At 35.9% G+C, this 22328-nt stretch overlaps 1 protein-coding gene across 3 annotated transcripts in view; it reads left to right on the top strand.

Moving 5' to 3' along the window:
* LOC127953353 (zinc finger protein 665) overlaps positions 1-22328 on the top strand; it is a 376772-nt gene that overhangs the window by 17789 nt on the left and 336655 nt on the right. The window lies entirely within an intron of this gene.

The raw sequence follows: 22328 nt of genomic DNA on the forward strand, positions 1-22328 counted from the left end.
AGAGGGAGAGACCTTGCGTGTGTGTGTGTGTGTGTGTGTGTGTCTCTCTCTCTCTCATGCAGTGGTGACGCGTTCATATAAACGCCACCTAAACGCTGTAAAAAAAATATTATGACATTTTAATTGTATATTAATAATAAAGTGTTTCTGTGTCAGCTGCAAAGATGAAGTTGACACTGACTCGCGATCTTCGCAGTAGTGAATGTGCCAGAGAAAAATTAATTTCTTACGGATTAGCCTATAGCCTACTTTTATTTACCGTATTTTTCGAACTATAAGTCGCAACAGAGTATAAGTCGCATCAGTACAAAAATACGTCATGATGAGGAAAAAACATATATAAGTTGCACTGGACTATAAGTCGCATTTATTTAGAACCAAGAGAAAACATTACCTTCTCCAGCCGTGAGAGGGCGCTCTGTCTTCAGTGTAGACTACAGGAGCACTGAGCAGTATAGAGCGCTCCCTCTCGCAGCTGTAGACGGTAATGTTTTCTCTTGGTTCATGTCTCTTAGTTAATTTCTCTTGGTTCATGTCAAATTAATTTTGATAAACAAGTCGCACCTGACTATAAGTCGCAGGACCAGCCAAACTATGAAAAAAAGTGCGACTTATATTCTGGAAAATACGGTAGTTTTGAATGTTTCTGTTTAAAAGTAGAAATTTCAAGCTTTCTGTAGATAAAAGATATTTCTAATTTGTTTAGGTCTGTGAGGCGAGTAGCCTAGGCTACCTATACGCTGAGTTTTGGTTCATGTCTGAACGTGTTGTGATTTATACAAAATAATGAAACATGGATTAAAATTAAGATAAAATTAATACAAAACTAAATTTGTTTCAAAAAGAGGCTTTGTGTTTTCTGTTTGATGTTTTCTCTCTTTTCTTACTCTCTCTCTCTCTCTCTCTGTGTGTTGGACAGTGCTTGGCTTGTGTCAAGCGTTGAAGTTATTTGTTTATTAATGAAATACTGTTATTATAGTGTACAATTGCACTTTATTATTACACATTGTTCAGCTGTTCATTCTAAAGGTCCAGTCTGTCTTCTAATTTTTATGTAATTGTTACTCTTTGACATATTGAGTAAATCCTATGGACCAAGGCCTGTTGTGATCTTGATTAATCCAAGTCCTATGGTGGAGTTCCCTCTTACTTGACTGTAGCTCACTCACTTGCCCTAACACACATGCACACTCACATACACCTACAGAACATGTCCTGACTTTCTCTTTCTCGCTCTCTCTGGTTCTCTATCTCTCCCTCCCAGTGTTGAAATTGAGTTATAATTGCCTCATTAAATTGTGAATAAATATGTTATTAATTAATTTTGGAAAGATTTTCATGTCTTTACTTGTCACTTTACTTAACACTTAACACTGCTACAGTTGAAGTTTGAAGCCGTGTTGGTAGTAAAAATATTGTGATGGTAGTAAAATAGGTGGTAAAAAGGTAGTAAATTCAATTTAAGAATCTCTGTATAAACCCTGTTGATGCTGTAATAACAAATATTTATTAGGAGTGTGTGCTGGGATTTCATAAATTGAATGGAGAAAAAAGTAATGTACAGTGGGTAGACAACCAAAATGGGTCATCATTCGCGAAACTACTGCCAGACCTGGAATAGTCTAAGGCTACAGTCTACAGTGTGTGTGTGTGTGTGTGTGTGTGTGTGTGTGTGTGTATACAAGGATTAAAAGCAAAATGTTTTCATGTTGGTTCATTCTTGGTTTAAAAAAATAATAAAAAAATCCTCAGGTTCCATATGCAGAGCGAAATCAGAATGGTCCAGCATTTAGAAATAATTCGTATTAGCTCTGTTATTAGGGCTCAAGCCCGAAGGGGCGAAGAGCCCTATTGTTCTTCTAAGGATTATTCTTCTTATTATTATTAGGGCTCAAGCCCGAAGGGGCGAAGAGCCCTATTGTTCTTCTAAGGATTATTAGGGCCCGAGCACCGATGGTGTGAGGACCCTATTGGAATTGCTCCGTTTATTATTATTATTATTCCGCTTCTCCAAAATGAATCGCATTTTTGAGGGCCTAAACATGCTCAAAAAGTCACCAAATTTTGCACACGCCTCCGAACTGGCGAAAATTTACGTCTGATATGGGTTTCAGAAGTGGGCGTGGTAAAATGGCTCGACAGCGCCACCTATGCACGTTCAGCGGTGTGCGCCTCGAGCTACATTTCACGTACATGTATGAAAATCGGTACACACATGTAACACATCAATACCTACAAAAAAGACTCTTGGAGCAAAATTCTAAACCCAACAGGAAGTCGGTTATTTTTAATATTATGGGCAAATTTTGTGTCATTTTTGCCATTTCTATGCGTTGTATTTTAACGAACTCCTCCTAGAGATTTCTTCAAATCAACACCAAATTTGGTATGCCTAATCTAAAGGCCTTTGCGATGTTAAATTGCGAAGATTTTGAGTTTTCGTTGAAGGGCGTGTCTGTGGCGGCCTGGCGAATTTCGATGACTCGCCATGAAAAATGAAGTTGCTATAACTCAGACATACAATGTCCAATCTGCCCCAAACTTCACATGGTTGATAAGACTCTGGAACAGAATAGATTGACATGCCCATATGCAGTTATAGTCATAGCGCCACCTATTGGCAACAGGAAGTGTCATATTTTATGCTGCGAAGAACTACTCCTAGAAATTTTATGACATCAATGTCTTTTTTGTGGTCAGTCTAATCTAAAGGCCTGTGCGATGTTAAGTTGTGAAGATCTTGAGTTTTCGTTAAAAGGCGTGTCCATGGCGCCGTCACGAAGTTCGATGTCTCGCCATGGGAATAAAAGATGTCCGATCATAGGCATAAAATGTTCAATCTTCCTCAAACTGCACATGTGTGATAAGAGTCCTGGCCTGAACACATCTGAAGGCCAAAATTCCATCAGGTGTGGCAAAATGGCTCGATAGCGCCACCTATACACTTTCAACAGAGTGCGCCTCGAACTATGTTTCACGTACATGTACAAAAATCGGTATACACATGTAACACAGCAATACCTACAAAAAAGTCTCTTGGCACGAAATCCGAATCCCAACAGGAAGTCGGTTATTTAGAATTTTCTCTGCAAAATTGGCGTTGTTTTTGCCATTTTCAGGGGTTGTACTTTAACGAACTCCTCCTAGAGATTTATTCAGATCAACAACAAACTTGGTCAGTGTAATCTTAAGCCCTTTGCGATGTGAAATTGCGAAGATGTTTCGCCATGAAAAAGGAAGTTGCTGTAACTCAGACATACAATATCCAATCTGCCCCAAACTTCACATGTTTGATGAGACTCCTGACCTGAACAGTTTGACATGACCATATTCAGTTATAGTCATAGCGCCACCTATTGGCATCAGGAAGTGACATATTTTACGCTGCGACAAACTACTCCTAGAAATTTTTGACATCAATGTCTTTTTTGTGGTCAGTGTAATCTAAAGGCCTGTGTGATGTTAAATTGTGAAGATCTTGAGTTTTCATTAAAGGGCGTGTCCATGACGGCGTGACAAAGTTCGATGTCTTGCCATGGGAATAAAATATGTTATAACTCAGACATAAAATATCCGATCTTCCCTAAACTTCACATGTGTGATAAGAGTCCTGGCCTGAACACATCTGAAGGCCATTATTCCAACGGGCGTGGCAAAATGGCTCAGTAGCGCCACCTATACACTTTCAACGGAGTGTGCCTCGAGCTATGTTCCACGTACATGTACAAAAATCGGTACACATATGTAACACTCCAATACCTACAAAAAAGTATCTTGGTACAAAATCCGAATTCCAACAGGAAGTCGGTTATTTAGAATTTTCTCTTCAAAATTGGCGCTGTTTTTGCCATTTTCAGGGGTTGTACTTTAACGAACTCCTCCTAGAGATTTATTCAGATCAACAGCAAACTTGGTCAGTTAAATCTAAAGGCCTTTAAGATGTTAAATTGCGAAGATCTTGAGGTTTCGTTAAAGGGCGTGTCCATGGCGGCCTGACAATCTTCGTTGTTTCGCCATGAAAAAAGGAAGTTGCTGTAACTCCGATATACAATGTCCAATCTGCCCCAAACTTCACATGTTAGATAAGACTTGTGCCCTTAACAGATCTACATGCCCATTTTCAGTTATAGTCATAGCGCCACCTGCTGGCAACAGGAAGTGACATGTTTTAGGCTGCGACAAACTACTCCATGTACCACACCAATACCTACAAAAAAGACTCTTGGACCAAAATTCTAAACCCAACAGGAAGTCGGTTATTTTTAATTTTATGAGCAAATTTTGTGTCATTTTTGTCATTATCATGCATTGTATTTTAACGAACTCCTCCTAGAGATTTATTCAGATCAACACCAAATTTGGTATGCCTAATCTAAAGGCCTTTGCGATGTTAAATTGCGAAGATTTTGAGTTTTCGTTAATGGACGTGTCCGTGGCGGCCTGGCGAATTTCGTTGATTCGCCATGAAAAATGAAGTTGCTATAACGCAGACATACAATGTCCAATGGGCCCAATACTTCACATGTTTGATGAGACTCCGAACCTGAACATATTGACATGCCCATATTCAGTTATAGTCATAGCGCCACCTATTGGCAACAGGAAGTGACATATTTTACGCTGCGAAGAACTACTCGTAGAAATGTTATGACATCAATGTTTTTTTGTGGTCAGTCTAATCTAAAGGCCTGTACGATGTTAAATTGAGAAGATCTTGAGTTTTCGTAAAAGGGTGTGTCCATGGCGCCATGTCAAAGTTCTATGTCTCGCCATGGGAGTAGAAGTTGTTGTAACTCAGTCATAAAATATCAGATCTTGCCCAAACTTCACATGTTTGATAAGAGTCCTGACCTGCACACATCTGGAGGCTAATATTCCATTGGGTGTGGCAAAATGGCTCGATAGCGCCACCTATACATTTTCAATGGAGTGCGCCTCGAGCTACATGTCATGTACATGTACAAAAATCGGTAAACATATGTAACACACCAATAGCTACAAAAAAGTCTCTTGGAACGAAATCTGAATCCCAACAGGAAGTCGGTTATTTTAAATTTTCCCTGCAAAATTGGTGTTGTTTTTGTCATTTTCAGGGGTTGTATTTTAACGAACTCCTCCTAGAGTTTTATTCAGGTCAACACCAAACTTGGTCAGTGTAATCTAAAGCCCTTTGTGATGTTAAATTGCGAAGGAATTGAGGTTTCGTTAAAGGGCGTGTCCATTGCGGCCTGACAAATTTCGATGTTTTGCCATGAAATAGGATGTTGTAACTCAGGCATAAAATGTCCAATCCTCCCCAAACCTCACATGTTCGATAAAAGTCCTGCTCTGAACACATCTGAAGGCCAGTATTCCATTATAATGATAGCGCCACCTGCTGGCAACAGGAAGATTGGCACATATATGGAATAAACATTGATATATTCTACTTATATTTATGAGTTTAAACGCATATTTCTCACCGTTCACCTATTAACTTAAGCCACTCGCTGCCGGTGAGCCCGGGTGCGAGGGCCCGTTCATCGCTGCTTGCAGCTTTAATTCTTCTTATTATTATTTTTTTTATTTTTTATTAAACCTTCCGGGGGTTTTTAGGAGCCTTAACATGCTCAAAAACTCTTGAAAATTGGCACACACATTGGAATCTGCGGCCATCAGGACGTTGCAGAGGCTGGGACCCGGGCGTGGCACAGGGACTCTACAGCGCCCCCTGGAACACCTTCAGAAATCTTGAACCATAGCTCACACACACTTGCATGTATTTATATGAAACTCGGTACACTTATAGATCTCATTAAGCCGAACAACTTTTACACTTTATGTCTTAGGCTCCGCCCAACAGGAAGTCAACTATTCAGGGCTGTTTAAAAAAAGCATGCTCTGGAATTTGAAATACTCCTCTGAGGTTTTCAACCCGTTCGTCACGAAACTCGGTGAACATGATCTCAAGACATTGGGGATGAAAAATTGCGAGGGGATTTTTGATATCTCGAACGGTTTGCCCGTGGTGAGGCGTTGAAATTATGGCGAGAAATGAGAAACAGGAAATGTCTAATAACGTCCACATACATTTCCTGAATTTGATCAAACTTCATTGGTTTGTTCGTTGTATGATACAGATCGTATATATATGTGACTATTAAGAGTCAACGTTATAGCGCCACCAACTGGCAGCAGGAAGTGAGTCATTTTCAAAATGTTTTGAATTTAGCATCTTATTTTTACTCGATTTCCTTAAAACTTCATCAGAATAATGACAAGACACGGCCGATGTAAATCTGTTGTGGGGATATTGATATCTAATATGGCGTTGCCATGGCAACGTGTCAAACTTGAATGTTCTGTTATGGTGAGTTTGAGGCAGACAACAAGCTCAGACTTACATGAAACTCAAAATACATATCGGTATTATTGATAGCTAGACAATGGCAAAAGCTTTTAAAAGGGCGTGAAGGAGGCACGCTATAGCGCCACCTTTTGTCAAAAGTGGGGGGGTTAGTTTTAGCTACAGACACAAAACTTGGTACATAAATTGTTCTAATCAAGACGGACAACTTTCTAATTCACAGTCATAAGCTACGATCAACAGGAAGTCGGCTATTTTGATTTGAATGTGTATTTTTGAGATTTTACAGTTGTGAATTAATGCATACTCCTCACAGGGGAAGTACACTATACACACCAAACTTTGTCTACATGAAGAAAAACCATTGAGGAACTTAAATTGCGAACGGATTTTGGTTAGCTTGAACGGTTTTGTCGTGGTGAATTTTTGAAATGACAGTAAAAAGGGAAACATTAATTGTCTTGTATGTTTAAATTGCAGCTTCCAAACACTTCGAAGCATTTTTTTATACAAAGATCAAATCATTCTGAGGAAATATGCATAGTTTCACGACTTTACAACACTGTATGGATAAAAGAAAATTAAAAAACTGTCAGACTTCTCAACTGACATGATCTCACTCTGGCCACCCTGTCTGTGTGAGGGAAGGGAGGGGGAGTGTGAGGGGGTTGGTGACTGTGACAGTGTGTGTGGACTGTAGGGAGGGGCTGTCTGGCAGAGAGAGAGAGAGAGAGACCTAATCATCCCTTTAATAATCAGGAAAAAAAAAAAAGTATTTTTATTATTAGGGCTCAAGCCTGGAGGGCGAGAGCCCTATTGTTTTCCTTAGGATTATTTGTTATTATTATTATTATTATTATTATTATTAGGGCTCAAGCCTGGAGGGCGAGAGCCCTATTGTTTTCCTTAGGATTATTTGTTATTAGGGCTCAAGCCCGAAGGGGCGAAGAGCCCTATTGTTCTTCTAAGGATTATTCTTCTTATTATTATTAGGGCTCAAGCCCAAAGGGCGAGAGGCCTATTGTTTTCCTTAGGATTATTTTTTATTATTATTATTAGGGCTCAAGCCCAAAGGGCGAGAGGCCTATTGTTTTCCTTAGGATTATTTTTTATTATTATTATTATTATTATTATTATTATTATTATTATTTTTTTCCAACGTCTCGGGGGCTTTTGGGGCCCTTAACGTGCTTAAAAAGTCTTGAAAATTGGCACACAGATTGGAACCTGCGGCCATTAGGGCCGGGCAGAGACTGATACACGGGCGTGGCACAGGGGCTCTACAGCGCCCCCTGGAATATGGAGGGCCATATATCATACATTCTTGCTCGTAGACAAATGAAACTCGGTACACATATAAATCTCATCAATCCAAACAACTTTTGTATTGCATATCATAGGCTCCGCCCAACAGGAAGTTGGCTATTTAGGGTTTAGTATTCAAATTTTTCGTCAAAGTTGTGGGGGCTTTTGGGGTCCTTAACATACTCAAAAACTCTTGAAAATTTGCGCACACTTTGGAATCTGTGGCCTTTAGGAGCCTGCAGAGGCTGGGACCCGGGCGTGGCACAGGGGCTCTACGGCGCCCCCTGGAACACAGTCAGAAATGTTGATGTATAGCTCACACATACTTGCACATATTCATATGAAACTCAGTACACATATAGATCTCATCGTGCCGAACAACTGTCGTATTGCATGTCATAGGCTCCACCCAACAGGAAGTCAGCTATTTAGAGTTATGTAAAAAGCGCATGCTCTGGAATTTGAAATACTTGTCATAGGTTTTTTTCTCGATTGCCGCCAAACTCGGTCAACATGATCTCAAGACACTGGGGATGAAAAATTGCCAGGGGATTTTTGATATCTCGAACGGTTTGCTCGTGGCGAGGCGTTGAAATTATGGCGAGAAATGAGAAACAGGAAGTGTCTAATACCGTCCACATACATTTCCTGATTTTAATCAAACTTCATCAGATTATTCGTTGTATGATGTCGATCGCATATATGTGACTATTAGGAGTCAAAGTTATAGCGCCACCAACTGGCAGAAGGAAGTGTGTCATTTTCAAAATGATTTGAATTCAGCATCTTATTATTACTCGATTTGCTTCAAACTTCATCAGAATAATGTTAAAACACAGCCGATATAAATCTGCAAGGGGGATATTGATATCTAAAAAATTGTTGGCGTGGCAACATGTCAAACTGGAATACTTCTCAGGTGATTTTGAGGCAAATAACATACTTAGAATTTCACAAAACTCTGAACACACATCAGTATTTCTGATAGGAACTTAAATTGTGAATGGATTTTGGATAGCTTGAATGGTTTTGCCGTGGTGATTTTTTTAAATGACCTTACAAAGGGAATCATTATTGTATTTTTAAATTGCAGCTTCCAAACACGTCAAATAATTTTTTCATACAGATGAAAAAGTCATTCTGAGGAAATATGCATAGTTTCACGACTTTACAACACTGTATGGATAACAGAAAATTAAAAAACTGTCAGACATCTCATCTCACTCTGTCCCTCTGTTTGAGTGTGTGTGCTTAGACTTCCATTGTCTGAGAGAAATAGCGCCCCTACAGGTTCAATTCCCGAACTTTTACTTTCACTTTTAAATCGGTTAAAAATACAAACAAATACTTAGATTTAATTCACACTGACAAGCTAAACCAACATATCTGATTATTACCGGTTCAGGGCTCATGGATAAATTATTTCTGGCCAGAGATATGTGAGAAATAGGAGAGATGAATCACCGCTGTGATCACGAGAGTCTGGAGTAAAGAGCTCAGAAAAAACGAATTTATTCCTGTTTTAAAGCTTTTAAAAATAAATTATTACAGCGATATCACACAATCAACCAATTAGAACACACCAAGAGCTAAATTAAGATGTTTTTGAACTGTTTGTGTGAAAATGAAATATTTGTGGCTGCCTAACTGAAATCACCGCCTCCGATCAGCGCGTACAGTGTCCAGCTCAAAACAAACGAATTTATTCTTGTTTAAGAGCTTTTTTAAATAAAATATTACCACAAATGCACACAATAAACCCATTGTAACACTACAAGAGCTAAATGCAGGTGTTTGTGACCCGTTTAAGTGTGCAAGACTATTTGAAAGCGCGACTGGCAGAATAACATATCTCTCCAGCTGCAGGATTCTGGCTTTCGTCGTACGAACGAACACATAACGGACAAGATTATTTCAAAATACATAATAGCTTGGCGAATAAAAACGAAAACAGCCGCGTGAACATAAACTGGATCTACTGGATTTGAATATTAAAGTGACCACATTTACCACTTGTTTCTGTCTTCAATTTTAATCTATATAAAAAAGGAAACTCATTCGACTTGGCTGCTTTTTTAATGTGTGCGTATTTATTTATTTATCTTTTTATACATTTTGTATAATTTCATAGTTTGTGTATTACAATTATAAAAACAAAAATAAAATTAGCCACTCACATAGAAATAGCTTAGGCCTTAACCTTTTTCTGACAGTTTTAGGGATTTTTAAAAATCCTAAAAAAACCTTATTTGTGCTGCAAATAATAATTTCAAACTCATTTGATGCTGACCTATGACATCGTGTGACATTATATTTATTTTAATTTACATAATCTCATGGATGTAACAGTAAATCTGTTCAGCTCACAGATCAATACTAAGCTGTAATGCAAGCAGAACTTTCACAAATGCTTATGAGTCATTTAAGGATTTGATAACACTGTAAAATAATGTCTAATTTGTTAACATTAGCAAATTCATTGATAACACTTTATAATAACTGCACTCATTATTAAATAGTCAGTTCATGCTTTATAAAGCCTTGTCCCAATATCAATAGTCAGTAGTAAGCAGTTTATAAATACAGCTATAAATAGCTTGTCCTTGGTTTATAAGCACATTTATTAAAAATGAGAGTAAGTTATCTTCCTATGTAAAATAAAAGATAAAAATAAACAAACAACAACACAGATTGATACAGAACTCAGAAATTTTATTGTGGATTTATGATAAAGCCTGCAAATGAATTCATACTCCTACTCATACTACTCCATACTCCTTTTTCAACATTATGCCTATATACTGAGATGTTAAATTGTGAATGGGTTTAGGATAGCTTAAATGGTTTTGCCATAGAGATTTATTAAAGTAACATAAAAAAATACAATAGTTATTTTACTATATCTTTACAATTTTTCATTCTAAATCTTCATATTTTTTTATATAAGTAGAAGTCCTCATTTGAAGGAAGCACAGTAAGTTTCATAGCTTTATCACTTTCAAGAGCCAGCATCAAATTTAAACTATCATAACTTATAAATCAAGCTTGCAATTCTTAGTACCAATAATGGCCAAGAGAGGGAGCTATAGGATTACTTTTAAATAATTATTGTAGAAACGAGTATGATTTAAATCATTTATAGAAATCTTTCAAAAAAAAAATGAATTGTATATATTTTACTGATAAAATGACCCTCACTTAATTAGAATAACAAGCTGAAGTATTTTGAACTGTATATTAAGAATAATTATTTATAGGCTTTATGGACAGATAACGTTATGAGTGACTCTTGAAGGTTCAGCACCACATCCTCTTTTACCACTGTTTAAAGAATTAATCTTACAGAATAGGTGTGAATGAATTTTGGATAGCTTGAATGGTTTTGCCGTGATGATTTTTTGAAATAATAGTAAAAAAGGAACCAGTAAATGTCTTTTTATTTTTTTAAAGTGCAGCTTCTAAACACTTAAAAAAAAAAAAAATGTACACATAGAAGACCAGTCATTCTGAGGCATATTTCCTCAGAATGACTGGTCTCATGACCATAGTTTCATGACTATACAACACTGTATGGATGATAGAAAATTAAAAAAAACTATCATACATCTGATGTCACTCAGTCCCACTGTCACTGTGGGTAATGTGTGTGTGTGTGTGTGTGTGTGTGTTAAGTGAATTAGGTGTGAAACTATCAGGGTGCATTTAGTCTCCAGCGCCAACATTTTACAGAACTGCCACTTTCCTGGAGTCTCCAGAATTACTCGGTGTCAGGCTCTGAGAGACTTAAGATTCCAAAAAATGATTTAATTAGAATACCATGAAGTATTGTGAAATACTATATATTAAGTCTTTATATATAGGCTTTATGAACAGATTAGAGTGACTCGTGAAGGACCAGCACCACCTCCTCTTGTTCGATGGTTTGAGGAATATATCTTCCAGAATCCAGGATTAAGATTTAGGAGCTCATTTTTATTCCACCTCCTTTCCTGAAAAGTCTGTCTTGCAGAATTGACTAAAAATTAATCTTCACATTAATTACTAATTATTTTGCAATTCTTTTTGTCAGTTCTTCTTGACCTGCTTTTTTCTTCTTCTTTTCTGACCTCATGACCCAGTCAGCATTTTTGTACAATGGTCAAGTCTTAACTTATCCATTTCTGTATTGCATTTGTGTTTGATATTTCTCATGGGTATTTCATAATTTTCGACCTTACAGTTTGAGTTAAAAGTCTATTTTAGCGCATTTCATCTGTAAAAGAAAACATGCCTAATAATTCTGCACACATGAATATAAGGAGTTTTTCTCTTCCAGCTTTCCTGGACTATTGTATAGCACTCATAAATGATTAAATAAAAAATAATGGTAGTTATTAAGATTTATATGGTTAGGAATTGGTAAAATGTGCTTGGAAAAAAATCACAATAAAACAATGTTTTAATGTTTAAGTTTGGAATATTAACTGACATGAATGAATGTTATATAAATATTGTTCATGTTAACATAATGTTTATAAATGAAAACTTACTGTAAAGTGTTACTAAAGTTATATATATATATATATATATATATATATATATATATATATATATATATATATATATATATATATATATTGTTCTGTGAATGTGATTTTAAAGTCAAGATGATTCGGATTAACCCTTTAACTGCCATATCCTTTAAAACCTCACTGCCAGAGGGATATTGTGAATGCATGTGCCCGCTGGGCACAGTTTACCTGATGCCACCGGGGGTGGCGATGGCATTGGCGGCTTGAGCCCGCCATCGCTGCTTGCAGCTATATTTATTATTATTATTATTATTATTTTTTTTTTCCAACGTCTCGGGGGCTTTTGGGGCCCTTAACGTGCTTAAAAAGTCTTGAAAATTGGCACACAGATTGGAACCTGCGGCCATTAGGGCCGGGCAGAGACTGATACACGGGCGTGGCACAGGGGCTCTACAGCGCCCCCTGGAATATGGAGGGCCATATATCATACATTCTTGCTCGTAGACGTATGAAACTCGGTACACATATAAATCTCATCAATCCAAACAACTTTTGTATTGCATATCATAGGCTCCGCCCAACAGGAAGTTGGCTATTTAGGGTTTAGTATTCAAATTTTTCGTCAAAGTTGTGGGGGCTTTTGGGGTCCTTAACATACTCAAAAACTCTTGAAAATTTGCGCACACTTTGGAATCTGTGGCGTTTAGGAGCCTGCAGAGGCTGGGACCCGGGCGTGGCACAGGGGCTCTATGGCGCCCCCTGGAACACAGTCAGAAATGTTGATGTATAGCTCACACATACTTGCACATATTCATATGAAACTCAGTACACATATAGATCTCATCGTGCCAAACAACTTTCGTATTGCATGTCATAGGCTCCGCCCATCAGGAAGTCAGCTATTTAGAGTTATGTAAAAAGCGCATGCTCTGGAATTTGAAATACTTGTCATAGGTTTTTTTCTCGATTGCCGCCAAACTCGGTCAACATGATCTCAAGACACTGGGGATGAAAAATTGCCAGGGGATTTTTGATATCTCGAACGGTTTGCTCGTGGCGAGGCGTTGAAATTATGGCGAGAAATGAGAAACAGGAAGTGTCTAATACCGCCCACATACATTTCCTGATTTTAATCAAACTTCATCAGATTATTCGTTGTATGATGTCGATCGCATATATGTGACTATTAGGAGTCAAAGTTATAGCGCCACCAACTGGCAGAAGGAAGTGTGTCATTTTCAAAATGATTTGAATTCAGCATCTTATTATTACTCGATTTGCTTCAAACTTCATCAGAATAATGTTAAAACACAGCCGATATAAATCTGCAAGGGGGATATTGATATCTAAAAAATTGTTGGCGTGGCAACATGTCAAACTGGAATACTTCTCAGGTGATTTTGAGGCAAATAACATACTTAGAATTTCACAAAACTCTGAACACACATCAGTATTTCTGATAGGAACTTAAATTGTGAATGGATTTTGGATAGCTTGAATGGTTTTGCCGTGGTGATTTTTTTAAATGACCTTACAAAGAGAATCATTATTGTATTTTTAAATTGCAGCTTCCAAACACGTCAAATAATTTTTTCATACAGATGAAAAAGTCATTCTGAGGAAATATGCATAGTTTCACGACTTTACAACACTGTATGGATAACAGAAAATTAAAAAACTGTCAGACATCTCATCTCACTCTGTCCCTCTGTTTGAGTATATGTGCTTCAGACTTCCATTGTCTGAGAGAAATAGCGCCCCATACAGGTTCAATTCCCGAACTTTTACTTTCACTTTTAAATCGGTTAAAAATACAAACAAATACTTAGATTTAATTCACACTGACAAGCTTAACCAACATATCTGATTATTACCGGTTCAGGGCTCATGGATAAATTATTTCTGGCCAGAGATATGTGAGAAATAGGAGAGATGAATCACCGCTGTGATCACGAGAGTCTGGAGTAAAGAGAAAAAACGTATTTATTCCTGTTTTAAAGCTTTTAAAAATAAATTATTACAGCGATATCACACAATCAACCAATTAGAACACACCAAGAGCTAAATTAAGATGTTTTTGAACTGTTTGTGTGAAAATGAAATATTTGTGGCTGCCTAACTGAAATCACCGCCTCCGATCAGCGCGTACAGTGTCCAGCTCAAAACAAACGAATTTATTCTTGTTTAAGAGCTTTTTTAAATAAAATATTACCACAAATGCACACAATAAACCCATTGTAACACAACAAGAGCTAAATGCTGGTGTTTGTGACCTGTTTAAGTGTGCAAGACTATTTGAAAGCGCGACTGGCAGAATAACATATCTCTCGAGCTGCAGGATTCTGTCTTTCGTCGTACGAACGAACACATCAGGGACAAGATTATTTCAAAATACATAATAGCTTGGCGAATATAAACGAAAACAGCCACGTGAACATAAACTGGATCTACTGGATTTGAATATTAAAGTGACCACATTTACCACTTGTTTCTGTCTTCAATTTTAATCTATATAAAAAAGGAAACTCATTCGACTTGGCTGCTTTTTTAATGTGTGCGTATTTATTTATTTATCTTTTTATACATTTTGTATAATTTCATAGTTTGTGTATTACAATTATAAAAACAAAAATAAAATTAGCCACTCACATAGAAATAGCTTAGGCCTTAACCTTTTTCTGACAGTTTTAGGGATTTTTAAAAATCCTAAAAAAAACCTTATTTGTGCTGCAAATAATAATTTCAAACTCATTTGATGCTGACCTATGACATCGTGTGACATTATATTTATTTTAATTTACATAATCTCATGGATGTAACAGTAAATCTGTTCAGCTCACAGATCAATACTAAGCTGTAATGCAAGCAGAACTTTCACAAATGCTTATGAGTCATTTAAGGATTTGATAACACTGTAAAATAATGTCTAATGTGTTAACATTAGCAAATTCATTGATAACACTTTATAATAACTGCACTCATTATTAAATAGTCAGTTCATGCTTTATAAAGCCTTGTCCCAATATCAATAGTCAGTAGTAAGCAGTTTATAAATACAGCTATAAATAGCTTGTCCTTGGTTTATAAGCACATTTATTAAAAATGAGAGTAAGTTATCTTCCTATGAAAAATAAAAGATAAAAATAAACAAACAACAACACAGATTGATACAGAACTCAGAAATTTTATTGTGGAATTATGATAAAGCCTGCAAATGAATTCATACTCCTACTCATACTACTCCATACTCCTTTTTCAACATTATGCCTATATACTGAGATGTTAAATTGTGAATGGGTTTAGGATAGCTTAAATGGTTTTGCCATAGAGATTTATTAAAGTAACATAAAAAAATACAATAGTTATTTTACTATATCTTTACAATTTTTCATTCTAAATCTTCATATTTTTTTATATAAGTAGAAGTCCTCATTTGAAGGAAGCACAGTAAGTTTCATAGCTTTATCAATTTCAAGAGCCAGCATAAAATTTAAACTATCATAACTTATAAATCAAGCTTGCAATTCTTAGTACCAATAATGGCCAACAGAGGGAGCTATAGGATTACTTTTAAATAATTATTGTAGAAACGAGTATGATTTAAATCATTTATAGAAATCTTTAAAAAAAAAAATGAATTGTATATATTTTACTGATAAAATGACCCTCACTTAATTAGAATAACAAGCTGAAGTATTTTGAACTGTATATTAAGAATAATTATTTATAGGCTTTATGGACAGATAACGTTTTGAGTGACTCTTGAAGGTTCAGCACCACATCTTCTTTTACCACTGTTTAAAGAATTAATCTTACAGAATAGGTGTGAATGAATTTTGGATAGCTTGAATGGTTTTGCCGTGATGATTTTTTGAAATAATAGTAAAAAAGGAACCAGTAAATGTCTTTTTATTTTTTTAAAGTGCAGCTTCTAAACACTTTAAAAAAAAAATGTACACATAGAAGACCAGTCATTCTGAGGCATATTTCCTCAGAATGACTGGTCTCATGACCATAGTTTCATGACTATACAACACTATATGGATGATAGAAAATTAAAAAAAACTATCATACATCTGATGTCACTCAGTCCCACTGTCACTGTGGGTAATGTGTGTGTGTGTGTGTGTGTGTGTGTGTGTGTTAAGTGAATTAGGTGTGAAACTATCAGGGTGCATTTAGTCTCCAGCGCCAACATTTTACAGAACTGCCACTTTCCTGGAGTCTCCAGAATTACTCGGTGTCAGGCTCTGAGAGACTTAAGATTCCAAAAAATGATTTAATTAGAATACCATGAAGTATTGTGAAATACTATATATTAAGTCTTTATATATAGGCTTTATGAACAGATTAGAGTGACTCGTGAAGGAGCAGCACCACCTCCTCTTGTTCGATGGTTTGAGGAATATATCTTCCAGAATCCAGGATTAAGATTTAGGAGCTCATTTTTATTCCACCTCCTTTCCTGAAAAGTCTGTCTTGCAGAATTGGCTAAAAATTAATCTTCACATTAATTACTAATTATTTTGCAATTCTTTTTGTCAGTTCTTCTTGACCTGCTTTTTTCTTCTTCTTTTCTGACCTCATGACCCAGTCAGCATTTTTGTACAATGGTCAAGTCTTAACTTATCCATTTCTGTATTGCATTTGTGTTTGATATTTCTCATGGGTATTTCATAATTTTCGACCTTACAGTTTGAGTTAAAAGTCTATTTTAGCGTATTTCATCTGTAAAAGAAAACATGCCTAATAACTCTGCACACATGAATATAAGGAGTTTTTCTCTTCCAGCTTTCCTGGACTATTGTATAGCACTCATAAATGATTAAATAAAAAATAATGGTAGTTATTAAGATTTATATGGTTAGGAATTGGTAAAATGTGCTTGGAAAAAAATCACAATAAAACAATGTTTTAATGTTTAAGTTTGGAATATTAACTGACATGAATGAATGCTATATAAATATTGTTCATGTTAACATAATGTTTATAAATGAAATCTTATTGTAAAGTGTTACTAAAGTTATATGTATATATATATATATATATATATATATATATATATATATATTGTTCTGTGAATGTGATTTTAAAGTCAAGATGATTCGGATTAACCCTTTAACTGCCATATCCTTTAAAACCTCACTGCCAGAGGGATATTGTGAATGCATGTGCCCGCTGGGCACAGTTTACCTGATGCCACCGTGGTGGCGATGGCATTGGCGGCTTGAGCCCGCCATCGCTGCTTGCAGCTATATTTTTTTTTATTTTTTATTAAACCTTCCGGGGGTTTTTGGGGGCCTTAACATGCTCAAAAACTCTTGAAAATTGGCACACACATTGGAACCTGCGGCCATCAGGACGCTGCAGAGCCTGGGACCCGGGCGTGGCACAGGGGCTCTACAGCGCCCCCTGGAACACAGTCAGAAATCTTGAACCATAGCTCACACACACTAGCATGTATTTATATGAAACTCGGTACACTTATAGATCTCATTGAGCCGAACAACTTTCACACTTTATGTCATAGGCTCCGCCCAACAGGAAGTCAGCTATTCAGGGCTGTTTAAAAAAAGCATGCTCTGGAATTTGAAATACTCCTCTGAGGTTTTCAACCCATTCCCCACGAAACTCGGTGAACATGATCTCAAGACATTGGGGATGAAAAATTGCGAGGGGATTTTTGATATCTCGAACGGTTTGCCCGTGGCGAGGCTTGGAAATTATGGCTAGAAATAAGAAACAGGAAATGTCTAATAACGTCCACATACATTTCCTGAATTTGATCAAACTTCATTGGTTTGTTCGTTGTATGATACCGATCGTATATATGTGACTATTAAGAGTCAACATTATAGCGCCACCAACTGGCAGCAGGAAGTGAGTCATTTTCCAAATGCTTTGAATTCAGCATCTTATTTTTACTCTATTTACTTAAAACTTCATCAGAATAATGACAAAACACGGCCGATGTAAATCTGTTGTGGGGATATTGATATCTGATATAGTGTTGCCATGGCAACGTGTCAAACTTGAATGTTCTGTTATGGTGAGTTTGAGGCAGACAACAAGCTCAGATTTACATGAAACTCAAAAGACATATCAGTATTAGTGATAGCTAGACAATGGCAAAAGCTTTTAAAAGGGCGTGAAGGAGGCACTCTATAGCGCCACCTTTTGTCAAAAGTGGGGGGGTTGGTTTTAGCTACAGACACCAAACTTGGTACATAAATTGTTCTTTTCAAGACGGACAACTTTCTAATTCACAGTCATCAGCTACGACCAACAGGAAGTCGGCTATTTTGATTTGAATATTTAAATTGAGCTCCGATTTAATGCATACTCCTCACAGGAAATGTTCACTATACTCACCAAACTTTGTCTACATGTTGAAAAAACATTGAGGAACTTAAATTGCGAACGGATTTTGGTTAGCTTGAACGGTTTTGTCGTGGTGATTTTTTGAAATGACAGTAAAAAGGGAATCATTAATTGTCTTGTATTTTTAAATTGCAGCTTCCAAACACTTAAAAAAAAATTTATACAGAGATCAAATCATTCTGAGGACATATGCATAGTTTCATGACTTTACAACACTGTATGATTAAAAGAAAATTAAAAAACTGTCAGACATCTCAACTCACTCTGTCCCTCTGTTTGAGGAATGTATGTGTGCTGACTGAGTGTGTGTGTGTGTGTGTGTGTGTGTCTGTGAGTGGGGGATGGGCATGAGCTGAGTGGCAGACACAATGAGAGAGAGAGAGAGAGAGAGAGAAAGAGAGAGAGAGAAACTTAATCATCTCTTTAATCACCAGAAAAAAAAAGTATTTTAAATTGTTATTTTTTGTTGCTTTTGCTAACATTGCTGTTTTCATTACAGCTTAAGAAATCTCTTAGGCCTTATCCTTTTCTGACAGTTTCAGGAATTAAAAACAAAATTCTAAAAATACTTATTTGTGCTGCAAATAATAATTTCAATCTCATTTGATACTGACCTATTCTATCTTGTGACATGACATTTATCTTAATTTACATAATCTCATGGATGTAACAGTAAAACTGTTCAGCTCACAGATGAAGACTAAGCTGTAATGCAAGCAGAACTTTCACAAATGCTTATAAGTCATTAAAGGATTTTATAACACTGTAAAATAATGTCTAATTTGTTAACATTAGTAAATGCATTGGTAACACTTTATAATAACTGCACTCATTAGTAAATAGTCAGTTCATGCTTTATAAAATCTTGTCCCAACTTAAATAGTCATTAATAAGCAGCTTATAAATACAGCTATAAATAGCTCGATCTTGGTTTATAAGCACATTTATTAAAAAGGAGAGTAAAGGGTCAGTTATCTTCCTATGAAAAATAAAAAAATGAAAATAAACAAACAACAACACAGATTGATACAGAACTCAGAAATTGTATTGTGGATTTATGATCAACTCAGCCTGAAAATGAATCATACTCCTCCAAGAAGACACAAGTAGTTCACACCAAACTTTTTCAACATGATGCCAATATACTGAAGATGTTAAATTGCGAATGGGTTTAGGATACCTTAAATGGTGTGGCCATACCGATTTATTAAAGTAACATAAAAAAATACAATAGTTATTTTACTATATCTTTAACATTCTTCATTCCAACTCTTCATAATTTTTTATATACGTAGAAGTCATCATTTGAAAGAAGCACAGTAAGTTTCATAGCTTTATCATTTTCAAGAGCCAGCTTAAAATTAAAACTATCATAACATATAAATCAAGCTTGCAATTCTTAGTACCAATAATGGCCACCAGATGGCGCTATATGATTACTTTTAAATAATTATTGTAGAAACAAGTATGATTTAAATCATTTATAGAAATCTTTCAAAGAAAAATGATATGTATTTTACTGATAAAATGACCCTCACTTAATTAGAATAATATGCTGAAGTATTGTGAAATACTGTGTATTAAGAATAATTCTTTATAGGCTTTATGGACAGATAAGCTTGGAGTGACTCTTGAAGGATCAGCATCACATCCTCTTTTATCACTGTTTAAAGAATTTATCTTACAGAACAGGTGCAAATTCATTTTGGATAGCTTGAATGGTTTTGTCATGGTGATTTTTTGAAATAACAGTAAAAAAGGAACCAGTAAATGTCTTTTATTTTTTTAAGTGCAGCTTCTAAACACTTCAACAAAATGTACACATAGAAGACAAGTCATGCTGAGGAAATATGCATCGTTTCATGACTATACAACACTATATGGATGATAGAAAATTAAAAAACTACCATACATCTGATGTCACTGTCCCTCTGGGTAATGTGTGTGTGTGTGTGTGTGTTTGTGTGTTAAGTGTGTGTGTGTTAAGTGTGTGTGCTGAGTTTGTGTGAATGTGTGGGAGAGGGGATGGGCTTGGTGTCAGAGAGAGAGAGAGAGAGAGGGAGGGAGACTTAATCATCTCTTTAATCACCAGCAGAAAAAAAAGCAATTTGGTGTTGTTGTTGTTTTTTCATCATTACAGCTTAAGAAATATCTTAGGCCTCAACATCAACTGTTGCTAGCCTACTCCCAAAATTAATAGTCATTAGTAAGCATTTTATAAATACAGCTATAATTAAATTGTTCATGGTTTATATGCACATTTATTTTGAGGAGATTAAAGGCTGTAATCTTCCTAAAAAAAAATAAAAATAAAAAAAAATAAAAAAAATAAACAAACACAGAACTCAGAAACATTTATTTCAAGATGCAATAAAAGAAAACTGTACACTATATATATATATATATATATATATATATATATATATATATAGATATATATATATATATATATATATATAATTGCATAAGTTAATATTTAATTTTTTTTATCAAGTGTACAGCTAATAATAATAATAATAATAATAATAATGCATTTTATTTAAGGCGCCTTTCAAACCACTCAAGGTCACCGTACAACAAGTAACAACAGTAACAATATTAAAACAAAAAATAACAGCAAAAAACAATGTCAATAAAAAAACACAATAATATTAGAATAGCACAACATATTGTGGAATACTATATTAAGACTTTATATATACGCTTTATGAACAGATAGGTTTTGAGAGATTCTTGAAGTACTAGCATCACCTGTGGAATACTATATTAAGACTTTATATATAGGCTTTATGAACAGATAGGTTTTGAGAGATTCTTGAAGTACTAGCATCACCTCCTCTTGTACGACGGTTTGAGGAATATATTTTCCAGATAGTGCCGCCGCTCCCTATATGCAGAATACGCAGTCTTCGTAGGGCACCAACTCCCAGAGGAGGCACCATCCCAGTAAAATAAAACATGCGCCATTCTCCCATCCGCGCTCGCGACCGCTCGGACATTTGCGGATGAATGTTCGTAATTGATGGATGTACATCTATGCCCGGGTAAAAGACATCAGCAATCCGGCACAGAGAAAAGAAAAATAAAGTAAAAAACAAAACAAAAACAGGCATAAAGTTGGCTTGGCATTGGACATTCGAGAGTCAATTTAGGGGCCGTCTCTAAAGTTACATGTAATATTGTTATACACTTTTCTAACGTCAGTAGCATTTGAAGAGAATGACTTACAGTCATAAAAACAACTGTAATTGTTCATCTAGGTGACAGCTATAATGCACCATTAAATTGAATGTTTGATATTTATTAAAACAAACTGTAAGTCATATGTAAATTATGCTACTTTTTCACATGGGCTCAAAAGCAAATTTGAAGCTCAATAACATTTGAGGAGAAAGACTTGCAGTCATAAACCAATTGTAATGTGTTCATTTAGGTGTCAGCTACGATGCACAACTTATACATTTTTTATATATATTAAAATAAAGTGTTACTAAAGTTATATATATTGTTCTGTGTATGTGATTTCAAAGACTAGATGGGTCGGATTAACCCTTTAACTGCCATATCCCTTAAAATTTGATTGCCAGAGGGTTACTGTAAATGCTTATGCCCGCTGGGCACAGTTTTCCAGATGCCACCGGGGTGGTGTTGCACTGACGGCTTGAGCCCGCCATCGCTGCTTGCAGCTATATTTATTATTATTTTTCTTCAAGGTTTCGGGGGCTTTTGGGGCCCTTAACATGCTTAAAAAGTCTTGAAAATTGGCACACACATTGGAACCTGCG

Source organism: Carassius gibelio, chromosome B3 (genome assembly GCF_023724105.1).
Source record: "Carassius gibelio isolate Cgi1373 ecotype wild population from Czech Republic chromosome B3, carGib1.2-hapl.c, whole genome shotgun sequence".
Lineage (NCBI taxonomy): Eukaryota > Metazoa > Chordata > Actinopteri > Cypriniformes > Cyprinidae > Carassius > Carassius gibelio.